The sequence below is a fragment of the Lepidochelys olivacea genome (assembly GCF_965140295.1).
Source record: "Lepidochelys olivacea isolate rLepOli2 genome assembly, chromosome: 2".
In the NCBI taxonomy this organism is placed as follows: Eukaryota; Metazoa; Chordata; order Testudines; family Cheloniidae; genus Lepidochelys; species Lepidochelys olivacea.
In genome coordinates this window covers 38046229-38059104 of record NC_140412.1, presented here as the reverse complement: position 1 = coordinate 38059104, position 12876 = coordinate 38046229, and positions in this window count along the sequence as shown.

The following is a 12876-nucleotide window of genomic DNA, read 5'->3' as shown; positions in this document are numbered from 1 at the left end:
AGGGATGGTAGGGTGACCTCTTGATGTCCCTTCCAGCCCTACATTTCCATGAGGCTGATTTATTGTACATGTCTATTCAAAAAAGCATTGCTGAAACACATACAACTGCAGTAACCTAACTGTCTTTCCAGTTTATTACCTCAAGTGGTAAATGATCTGAAAAGATATTCTCTCCTTTTTCTAGGCAAAAATTAGTCTATTTTTTGTTGGCTTGAGACTGCCTAGATCCCCTTAATTCAGAGCTACGCTTAGCAACAGCACCAATAAAGGAAGAGATTAACAGCTGTGACACAAAGAAAATAAAAGTGGCAACAACTGTTTTCTGCTTGGCAGTTGCTCCTGTTTTGTGTGGTATCGTTTGGATTTTGTAATCCAGCCAACATGTGGTAATGTTTCCACTTACAGAGAACAGATGCAGGAGAGAAAGATGATATATTGCTAAGTACAGTGGCATTGAGGACATGTTCGTAAGTACTATCAATAGCCAAAGAGTGGGTTTGGAAGAGCTTGGAAAAACCTACCTTGTCATGAAGTTCAGTTTCTTAAAGGCTTGCTAGTCTAATGGGCTGGAGGAGAATGAAATCAGCCAATAGAAGAAATGCAAGTGGAGAGATTAAGGACAGGATGACAAAAAAAAATAGTTATTTCATAATTATGCAGATGGATGTCTGCCTAATGGATTCCTCCTGAAAAGAGAGACAGCAATTAGCCAAATTTCTAACATGACATCTTCTACAATAGCTCAGCAACTGTGCACTAAATTTCCCCTATGTATTGTGACTGAGTTTTGTGTTGGACTAGTAGCCTGTGGCAGTGAGTTAGGGAAATGGCACCATGATGAGATACAGTAAAACAAGCATTAAAGCAAACCCAGTGACTGATGACATCAGTGATGATTATTTTATCATCATATATTTCCTAAGGGCTGTATGTTGCCCTCCAGCATACAATGGCACAGAAGGCTGGTTGACACACAAAGAGTTATGATAAGAAAAGGAAACTAAACAAGGTGCCCCAGCCTGCCCTAAAAAAAAATGTAGTTAGATGAAGCAGAGGGTGTAACTGTAAAAAAGCAGTGGAAGAAGAAATGAGGAGGAAATACAGTGCACAACCACTGTGTACAAGGAAACACAAGAGGGTAGCTTTTCTTCCACATTACCTTGGCCTCCTTTTTTAAATCTTGCCATACGTTCCCTTAGTGCATTGATCTTGTCCTTAGGAATCCAAGCTTCCTGTGTCAGTGTCCAGTTCAATATGGAAATAAGCAATAGTGGTCCCATCCTTGTGGAACAGTGAGCCTGTCCATGAGACTAAGAAATGGCCCAGCAATGCCTCACAATGCCCACGTCCTTGGGGGCCCATGAAAAGGAAATCACCCAACTAATGTGCCAGGGACATTAAGTGCCACCTCTTGCCCCCCACTCCAGGAACATGTTAAAGGCTGCAAATGTGAGAACAGCTCACAGGCATCATTCTATCAAAATTCATCTGGGGTTTCCTCAAGGACTATGCCCAGCAAGGAAACTCACAGTGGAGAAATGGGGAGGGATGTAAAAGACCTGCTGTCTTACCAGCTCCCTCATGGTTTTTCTTCCAACCATCTTAGGAAGAATAATGGGCTTGCTGTCCATATAAGTCACAATGAGCCTCTGGCCATTCTGCAAGGATAATTGCAGAGGAGACTCTGGCAGGCTAACGGGTGGGGCCTCTTTTCCTCTAAAAGCTCTGGGCTCTTCCATCAAGGACTCACCTTGTTAACTGCCTTTCTTCCCTCCTCCTGGGTCCCCACCCTTCCAGCAGTTGATATTTCTGTGCTGACCCTACTCTTGGATCAAACAGAACACAGGGAATTATAGACCGGTCAGCCTAACTTTGTTACTTGGAAAAATACTGGAACACATTATTAAACAATCAGTTTGTAAGCACCCACCAGATAATAGAGTTATTAGGAATAGCCAGCATGGATTTGTCAAGAACAAATCATGCCAAACCAACCTAATTTCCTTCTTTGACAAAGTTACTGGCCTAATGGATGGGGGTGGGGAAAGCAATAGACATGATATATCTTGATTGTAGTAAGGCTTTTGATAGTGTCTCACATGACATTCTCATAAACAAACTAGGGAAATGTGGTCTAGATGCAACTATGTAAGGTCCATGCACTGCTGGCTGAAAAACCGTACTCAAAGAGTAGTCATCAGTGGCTTGTAGTCAAACTGGGAGGGTGCATCTAGTGGGTTTCCATGGGTGCGTATCTAGTGGGGTTCCACAGTCCTGGGTTCAGTACTATTCAATATTTTCATTATTGACTTGGATAATGGAGTGGAAAGTATGCTTATAAAATATGTAGATGACACCGAGCTGGAGGAGTTGCAAGCACTTTGGAGGACCAGACTGGATTTCAAAGGGACCTTAACAAATGGGAGAATTAGTCTGAAATCAATGTGATGAAATTTAATAAAGGTAAGTGCAAAGGAAGGAAAAAAATCAAATGCACAACTACAAAATGGGGAATAACTGGCCAGGTGGTAGTACTATTGAAAAAGGGTCTGAGAGTTATAGTGGATCACAAATTGAATATGAGTCAAGGTGATTCAGTTGTGACAATGGCTAATATTCTGGGGAATATTAACTGAAGTGTCCTACGTAAGACATGGGAGGCAACTGCCCCGCTCTACTCGGCGCTGGTGAGGCCTCAGCTGGAGTACTGCATCCAATTCTGGGTACCACACTCCAGGAAAGATGTGGACAAACTGGAGAGAGTCCAGAGAAGAGCAACAGAAATAATAAAAGGTTTATAAAACCTGACCTTTGAGGAAAAGTTTTAAAACTTGGGCATGTTGAGTCTTAAGAAAACTCGGCGGGACCCAAGAACAGTCTTCAAACATATTTAGGGCTGTTACAAACAGAATGAATCATAGAATATCAGGGTTGGAAGGGACCTCAGGAGGTCATCTAGTCCAACCCCCTGCCAAAGCAGGACCAATCCCCAACTAAATCATCCATGAGGACCAGTTGTTTTCCGTGTCCACTGACGGTAGGACAAGAAGTAATGGGTTTAATCTGCAGCAAGGCAGTTTTAGGTTAGATATTAGGAAAAGCTTTCTAACTATAAGCATAATTAAGCTCTGGAATAGGCATCCAAAGGAGGTTGTGGAATCCCCATCACTGGAAGTTTTTAAGAACAGGCTGGAAAAAACCTGTCCTACCTCAAAGCAAGGACTTGATGACTTCTTGCGGTCCCTCCCAGCCCTACATTTTATGATTCTATGCCAGACCTCCAGTGTGGTTTTGCACACACTCCCCTCTGGCATGCTCAGTAGCACTGTTTCTCCTCCTCAACAGACTCTGGCAATGAAAAGCTGTTAGTGTCCTGCAGGGGAACCAGCCAAAACAGGGTCAACACACAGTAGAACCTAGAGTATCCCTGCATTTTGTCAACATCACAGCCAACCTGCACTGTAAGGGCTCATCATGGCAAGCCGCATCTTTGGCCCAAAGACTTCTGTGCACCCAGAAGGCCAAAGCCAATTAAAGATGGGGCAAAACATAGAAGGCTTCTTTGTTGCCTTCACAAAATATATATTGTGTATGAGACTTGGGAGGACAGATTTTTAGATATGAGAATGAGGTAGGGTTGAAAGGGTGAAGTAGATTGCACCAGAGTAAAGGTCAACCATGGAAACATAGCTGGAGGAAGTGGGTTTCAAGGACAGCAAGTCACCAAGAAATGAATTAGGAAAGGTCTCCTCCAGAGTGTTTAGCTGAAAATGTGAAAAATTTCTAATACATGTTAAAGACAAACTCCTTACAGACAATTCCATTAACATATTGAGTGATGAGTAAACATGGGAACCACCACCATTATAATGAGTGAAACAAATTAAGGAGGGGTTATACAAATAAAAATATCCTCTGCTTCAGGAAGACAATTACACGTAATATGAATGAGGGTTGGAACGGCTCAGTAAGCACATTCAAGGCTATAGGCAGCCTATTAAGCTATTAACTCTTCACCTCTTAAGCGCTCATAGAATCAATAAATGATGAGTAAGTCTCTCATCAAATGGCAGGAATATTTCCTATTATAGTGCAGAAACATCACCACCTTTTATAACCTGTTCTATTTAAGATGTCTTGAATGGGTTGAAGTTCATTTCTGTAATATGCCTCTTATTTCTAATTCATTATTTCAGTTCAGCCTCTAATAAAGAACGCAGAGCTCAGAATGCTTCATAGCATTTATATTCCTCTCCAAAGGCATTTGCTTCACATAATGGGAATAGTTTTATATTGGATCTGACCCTGCAAGCCTTGAAGTTGTTGGTAGCTACTTGTAGACTTCCAAGTTCCCTGCTGGACTTTGGGATTCCCTGAAGACTTCCTTTTGCTGTCCTAGTCCTGGGAAATGAGGGGGCTTGACACACAGTGATAGTCTCAGTCTATCTGTAAATTAACATTTTGTAACGGTCTATTAATCAAACACAGGCTGCACCACTATTTTAAATTCAGTTTAGCTAATCAGTAGCTCTCTTTTTCCCCCCTTTGTCCAATTTGCAACCAAGGATTGAACATCTTTACCAAACTGCTGTTAGAATAAATTAACTCCTCCACTCACTAACATATCAGATTAATTCAAGCCAACTCACAGCCACAGCTAACTGTACTGAAGAAAATTCCTTACCCGAGACACGTCTCAAAGAAAATTCCCTTTTGTTTCCTAACTTTCCCTCTCCAGGAAGCCCACAGAAGGCTCATCTTCTCATCATGCTTTCCCAACCCAAGTTTCTTTTTATCTTAGCCCAGAACTCAAAGGAGAAATTCTCTCCAAACCCCTGCTTTCCTGGCAGCCTTCTGCCCTAACAGAAGGAAGAGACACTCCCACTCGATATATGAGACTCTCCCCTTGCTTGGGATGAATCAGAAATCGCTCCACTGGAATTAAAAGAGATGCACTGGCTTAGAATTACTATACGAACGAGGAAAATCAGGCCCAATGGCTGGATTCTCCCATCTGCTAAATCCTACAGTGCAAAATGGATTTAAAATGGCTAGAGATGAGCCGGGAAGAATTTCCCCCTGTGGATGGCCTGCTCTGGTCAATGTTCAGCCCCGGCTCGGGGCTCTGTGCCACTATACCAGGGGAACCCAGGCGTGTCTGCTAAACCAAGTTCCAGCTCAGGGACCCTATCACCAGCAATCCAGGTCTGCTCAATCCCTGTCCCTATTGCTGTTTCCCTGAGCTCCTTCCTACACAGCTTTCTGTCATCACTTGTCTATTTCTGGGTTTACCATGGGAGCCTACTCTACTCCCCATGGTTACTTCACCCCCTCCTAGCCTCTTGCTAGACTCCATACCCCCAGGCAGGATCTCAGGACTTGCTCTCACCCTGGAATTCCTTCTTGTCCCTGATGACCTCCCTCATCACAAGGAGCGACTGCAGCTTTCTTTTGTTTTCAGCCTCCTGGCTTTACAGTGTCCCAGCTGGGCTTCTCTCTTAATTAACTCTGGCCTTCCCTCTTGCAGGTGACTCCAGATAACCCAACTGGCCTTCTCAGGTCCTCGTTAACTCCATCAGGGCTAGTGTGGAGTGCACACCCTATCATACACCCTTATGGAAAACTTAATTTAACAGGCACTAAACCAAATATAGTTCTATAGAGCTGTAATGAGGTTCTATAAAAACTACTCTAAAACCTAGAGTGGCGTAGAGAATAATATTATTTTTAGAGGTTTTTAATCTAATAGAAGGGATTTAATTCTGTAAATTCTACAGCATAGTTAAAAAGACATAGAAAAGAGTTATCATTTCCTACATAATTCTATAGACCATCCCATATGGACAGACAGTCAGAAAACAATCTATCCCAACCTAATGAGCCTCAGTAAAACCCTTCGCGGCAACATTGAGTCTGATAGACTCTTAGTGCCAGTTGTTTTTGTATGCAGCTCAAGCCTCCTCTTTTTAAGAATGTGGCCCTTCCTGTCATACCGTAGAAACAACTAGTGTTCTTGTACCAGAGGATGAGACTACAGGTCTGCTAAACAAGCCTGCCTACTTTCTCCCACAGCTTTCCAGCTGGAGCAACAGAATTTCAATCGTTCAGGAAGACAATTAACCCTAAGACCATTCGAACCATGGAGTTCTCACATAGAATAATTTATCTATAACTTTAGCCAAAAGAAAGGGCTGCCTAGTTATGGCACCTATAATTCACACTGTGTCAGTGGAGAGACCTTGCCACAGCCCCTACTATCCAAAAGTCACAAGGTTGAGAGGGGCAGGAGGGAACAGAAGTGGTGAAAATAGCAGTTGAAGATGCTGAGGGCAAACAAAAATATGTCCTCAGTTCAAGCTTTGGAAGGGTTAGAAAACTCCAGTTAGCTTTTAAACCGAGCACTCCTGAGTCCTTAGCAAAAGGGACCAAATAATCTAACCATTACCACAACCATGAGACTCAAATGGAGAGAGCAGGGGGAAGTATAACAACATTTCCTGATTGTATTAGGTGCTCGTATAATATAAATCTTCAGATCTGCTGTGAATAAAACTAATTACGTGTCATGTAACTGGGGAGATAGAAATGCTCATTTATATTATTTATTTATATATAAATAAATCTCTCTGGCTGACAGATGAGAGAATACAGTGGGAATAAAACAATCAAAATAACCAACAAAGGGAAACCAACAAAGCCCTTTGAACATATGACATTTGAACATATTTCAGATGGACCTTATAACATCCTGGAAGACCGTATGGTGTGGGTGTGTCACTCCTCTCTACGGGATGGAATCTGAACTGATCAATTGAGTGGCAGAGCTTCAGCCCTCATAATACCAGAGGTAAAGGATTCTCCTGTAGCTGAAGTTGTAGGTGCTGCTCCACTGGAATAGAACCATCTCTGGTCAATCCTTGTTGTTGCTACAAAGTTCTGTGTGGCCACACTGTGCAATACAGCAAAGTCCTAGGGAGTCAGAAATCTATTGCAGCTGGTTGATCTGTATGTCTGTGAACCCCAGATAAGCTTTGCTTAAGTGTGGGGAAAATGTAAAATATTGGCTCGTGTGTATGTGTATCACTGCCCTCTCCTGGATGGAATTAAACCTGAACACGTGGGTTTTAAGTCTTAATATTACTCCAGTTAAAGGAGCATTACCTCAAGTACTAAGGGTTGTGCTTTTAAAGCAGAGGAATCTGAGTTCTAACCCCACTATCACTGTAAAATTCTGGGTGGCCAGTAGGTGCACTTTAGTAATAACTATGTCATCTTATGAGAGCACAGATTTTTTAGATCCCACATCCCTAGTGGATGCTGATCTGTGATGCAGTATTCCTTTCTCGGCCTAAACTCTGCTCAGGAGTGGGTGGCACCGCTGATTTCCCAGAAGTCCCACAACTGCAGTGACGCCATTTGCAATGGAGTGGATGGCAGCCTCCCATAATTATTTAATATTTATACTGTAGTAGCACCCAAAACCTTCTCTCAAGACCCCATTATGCTGGGCACCATACACAGTCCAAAAGGCAGTCCCTGCACCAAGGAATTTGCAATCTAAATAAATGAGACAAAGAAGGGATGCCCAGTGGCCAAGGTGACTGGCAAACAGCATTTTGGTTCCATAAAGAGACAGTTTATACCACCCTCAGCGAATGGCAGCATTAACTCGGCCACTATCATGCGTGTCACCAGTGGGTCATATTAAACTAAACTTCTGACTTACATAAAAGGAAATGGGGACCTGACCTACATTTACGTACACCCCAGTCAGTGTGCACACAAAGACACGCAAGAACTCTGGCTTCACGTCATGAAAAACAGGCCATAAACAATGATGCCGAGCAACCAAAACCAGGACCAAGCAACTGAAGCTGACAGATGAGAGTCAGACGACAGAGGAGAGTCCCTAGCCATTATCTAGGGAGGTGGTGGAATCTCCTTCCTTAGAAGTTTTTAAGGTCAGGCTTGACAAAGCCCTGGCTGGGATGATTTAATTGGGGATTGGTCCTGCTTTTGAGCAGGGGGTTGGACTAGATGACCTTCTGGGGTCCCTTCCAACCCTGATATTCTATGATTCTATGAAGCATGATTAACATAGAACTAAAGGAAATTAAACCAAAGCAGAGACCACTGAAACATTCTCCTAACTTGCTATAAACTCAAGCAACAAGGGAGCTGGCCTAGTGCACGAGAACCAGGAATGGTATTCAGCTAGAAACAAACATGATACTGACCTGTTCGGTTTGATTGCAACTAATCTAAGGTGTCACTAGAAACAGAGTAAGAATATTTTTCTATATTGTATGTGATGGTTTTCTCAGATTATAAAGCCAGACAGGACCACTGCAATCATCTAGTCCAGAGGCTTTCTAACTGTGGGGTGCACCTCCCTAACATTCGGGAGCATGAGCAGCGAGGCTTGAGTAGGGAGCGCAACTTCCGTCCCTCTGACTCACCTCAGCGGACCATGCAGCCTGTGGGTCAGCGTCAAAATCTGCACGCCAATTTCTGTGCCTGGCGGCCTCCGCGCCCAGTGCTGGCTCCGCCCCCACAGACCATTGCACACGCCTTCCCCAACCCTGAAAACCCGGGGGGGAGGGTGCAGATATTGGGGGGATTCAACCAAAAATTGTAACTCAAAGTGAGGGGGCAGGCTCAGCTCAAAAAGTTTGAAAACTGCTGATCTAGTCTGGCCTTCTGTATAACACAGGCCATAGGACTTTCCTGGATTAATTCCTATTTGAACTAAGGCACATCTTTTAGAAAACTAGCCAATATTTATTTTAAAATTGCCAGTGATGGATAATCCAGCACAGCCCTCAGTAAATTACTCCAATGGTTAATTACCCTGTCTGTCAAAAACCTACAGCTTATTTCAAGTCTGAATTTGTCCAGCTTTAACTTCCAGCCATTGAATCTTGTTATACTTTAGTCTGCTAGCCTGAAGAGCCATTATCTAATTTTTGTTCCCCACTTAGGTGCTTACACACTGATCAAACCATCCTTTCCCTTCTCTTTATAAGCTAAATAGATTGAGCTCCTTGAGCCTACCACATAAGGCATGTTTTCCAATCCTTTAATCATTCTTGTGGTTCTTTTCTGAACTCTCTGCAAGTTGGTTGGTGGTTTCATTCTTTGGGTTCACAAGAAGCTAATCTGAGTTTTTCTCTAGGAAATCTTGTTGCTTATTCTAGAAATAGATTTAACTAAGGATCTGATCTGCACATCCTGATCTACATAGGGAAATGTTTTAAGATTTAAAGGAGGTCACAGAGCAAGAGGAACTTGCAGTCAAGACTCCTAAATTCAATTCCCAACTGTCTCACTGTGTAGTGTTAGGAAAGTCCCCTTATTGTTGTCCTACAGCCTAGTCATCTAGACACCAATCCACTGCAGCACTTTAAAATCAATGGGTCTTAATCCCATGCTTACAGTTGAGCATGTATTCAGGTACAGAACTTCTTCATTCTAATCATAGCGCTGATACTAAGGAACTCACAGGAATCTGCAAGTCACTACACTACTTTTCTGACTTAGTTTTCCTCTGTCAGCAAACCAGTATGAGGGCAGTCTTGCTTAGTGGTCAGAGCAGGTGTCAGGCCCCAAGGATGAGGATCAGCGCCGAGTCAGTAGTCAGAAGCTGGAGCCAAAGGTCAAACCAGAAGACAGGAACTGCAGCAAGCAGGGTGGAAGACAGGGGCATATACAGTGAGCTCTAGGGCCCGTGGTGCCTGGGCACCAGGAATATTCCTCGGCCCCACCTTCCACCCCGGGTGCTCCTCTCCACTCTCTTCTCCTGGGCGAAATGACCCAGGGCCTCCACCCACCACCGGCAGCACAGTGGAGCTGAGCGGCTTCTTGCCTGCTTGCTCCACGTGGCTGCCAGCCTCTCCCTGCAGCCCCTAGGCAGGGTGTGTCTGTGTCTACACGTGCTGCTCCCACCCCAAGTGCCCCTGCGGCCAATAGGAAGCTAGCCTGGGGGGTAGCAGTGCACGGAGGCCATCCCAGACCACCCTGCCCAGGAGCCCCAGGTAAACACCACACCCTCCCACCCCATCCCAGAGCCTGCACCCCCACCCCTTTCCCCTCCTGCCCCCAAACTCCCTCCCAGAGCCTGCATCCCATCCCCACACACCCCCTCCTGGCCCCAAACTCCCTCCCAGGGCCTGCACCCCCTCCCTCCGCACCACCTCCCATCCCCAAACTCTCTCCAGACCCTGCACCCCCAACCCCAGCCCAGAGCCTTCACCCAAACTTTCCCAGAGCCTGCACCCCCACCCCTTGCCCCAGCCCAGAGCTTGCACCCAAACTCCATCCCAGAATCTGCATCCCTCACCCCCTCCTGCACCCCCACCCTCTGCCCCAGCACACAAACTCCATCCCAGAGCCTGCACCTCAAATCCCCTCCCCCACCCAAACTCCCTCCCAGAGCCTGCACCTCTCATGCACCCCAATCTCCTGCCCCAGCCCAGGGCCTGCACCCCAGACCGCCACCCCCAGCCAAACTCCCTCCCAGAGCCTTAGACAGGTGTGGGGCAGAGTTTTGAGGAGGTGGGCTCTGGACGTTCTGAGCACCACCAAAATTTCTACAAACCTGCCGCCCCTGGGCAGGGGTAGGACAAAGCCAATACTGGGTGGAAGGCAGAAGCAGGAGGAACAAGGTAACAAAGGAGCAGGCACAGTGGTTGGCATGAGCGTTGAAAGCCAATGACCTACTGCTGTTGCTGGCTTAAGATCCAGCCTGCTGGCCCCAATCAGGGGGCCTGCTGCAGGCCAGCTGTACTGCAGAGGCTGCCTGGAGATTAGCTCTGCTACAGGCTCCGATTCCTGACACCGCCTCTGTAAAATAGGAATATTTATTTATCTCACAGTAGAGTTAGGGGGTTGAGAACTGATAAATTAGTATTTGCAGCGTGATTGGAGATTCTCTAATTATGGGCTCTATATAACAGTATGATATGATCATTCGCAGGTAACATTTGGCAAGAACTACAGCACTTTAGCATCTTGTGCTTCATTTGCAAACAACCACAACAGAGAGAGAGAGAGAGTCTTTGCTTTTCCAGAAAGAAAATAGATGCTGAAGTTTTTACTGTGTTGACAATAACTAAATTATTTAGAACAAAAGACAAACTGGTAGGAACCGGAGAAAAATTTGTCAATGCAAATATACCAGCAGCAATACTGTAGCCAATTAAACTGCATATGGTACCTGCCGAGAAACAGTAGTCCGTAAGGGACAAAGACTACACTGACGTACATTAAACTAGTAAAGTGGATTCAAGATAAATAAGGATCATCAGAGCTTTGCAGACTGAGCTTTGCAGACTGACTTGATATTTGCTCTTGGGTTCTCTACTACAGCATTCTCCATCTTCCTAATTCTATTACCAGTGCTCCTAGTGCCTGCTTTATTTCACTTGAAAGGGCAAAATACGGTATTCCTGACTCTGTCATCATGCTGTCTGAAACTAACTTTTGCAGACTGAACTTGTCATCTATATTTACTCTTTGTTACACCATGAGAGTGTATGGTAATGCGTGGGAGTTGATAGAATAGCTTCTCCATTTACACATTAGTAGGCCGAACAGTGACTTTTCTCTCTCCCAACCAAACTGAAAATGGTGTTACTCTTCCTAGCAGCAAACACACACTGCATATAGTACAATTTTACCCCCATCCTGGAGTTCACCTTTATTCTAAACTGAAACAAACTTAGGTTAAGATTCTTCCCTTACCTTGGCTATTCCTAGGGTTTCTCCCTGCAGGATTCCTATCTCCAGCTCCTAATTCCTCTGCCTCAGACACTAAACTCCTTTTATACTTGTTGGTCAAAAAATAATATAATGATCTGGCTGGGTGATTCAGCCAAATAGCTCTGCATCTCTGCCCAGGTTCTAGCACTTGACACAAATGCGGCAAGAATAAGCTTCAGTGCTGAAATTTTCATGTATATAAAAATTTCACCCCCTCAGTTGTCATGGCATGTAACTCCAAAGCATAAGGACTTCATCACTGGAATTACCACCTGTTGATTGTTGGCACTGCACTGGGTCTCCTGCACGAGGAATGGGCAGTGGGCAACTTGAGTGGGACCACATTCTCTCTGGGCATGGAAGGAGTAAAGATAGACATACAGTAGATGGGACACTGAATTTAATTTTACATGGAATACTTTAAATTAGGAATGGTGGGTGGTTTGGTTTATGGCTAGCATATACAATAAGTCTGATCTGAATCTTTCCTGTGCTCTCAGATGTTAGAGAATGAACAAGGCTTCACCATTCCTCTACATCATGCTGTTTCCCAAAATGGCAACTTTGTTGTGTTTCTATAACTTAACTGGTTTATGAGGACAGGTTGTTGGCCTACTGCTCAACCCTCCACCTGGAAGACCCATAGTCTTTTCATCTGGTGTTTACCCTTTGACCTCTGTGTGGGTGGTCCTAACAGGAGTTAGAACTCCCATTGGCACAGCCCTCAGTTTCATTGGCGCACGCACACACCCACACCGCCCTCACCATCCCACTGTGTCAAGATGCAGAACACAAGGAAGGATACTATGATAGGTTGGGTCACAGAAACCCCCTTGGGACTGCCACCGGATGTGCTGGGACTACCTCTGACCCCGTTTTCCCTGGCAGCTTGGGACCTCAGTACCTTGCCTGGTTGTACCAGTCACACTAGCCAGCTACAAACACAGACCCAGGTTTGAATCATGTTCCCCAAAAGCTGCAGGCTTGACTGAAAACACCTTAAGAAGTGCTCCTGTCTCCAACACCCAGATACCCAGTTCCCAATGGGATCCAAACCCCAAATAAGTCTGTTTTACTATACCTCCCTACTGTATGTTCCACTCCATGCATCTGATG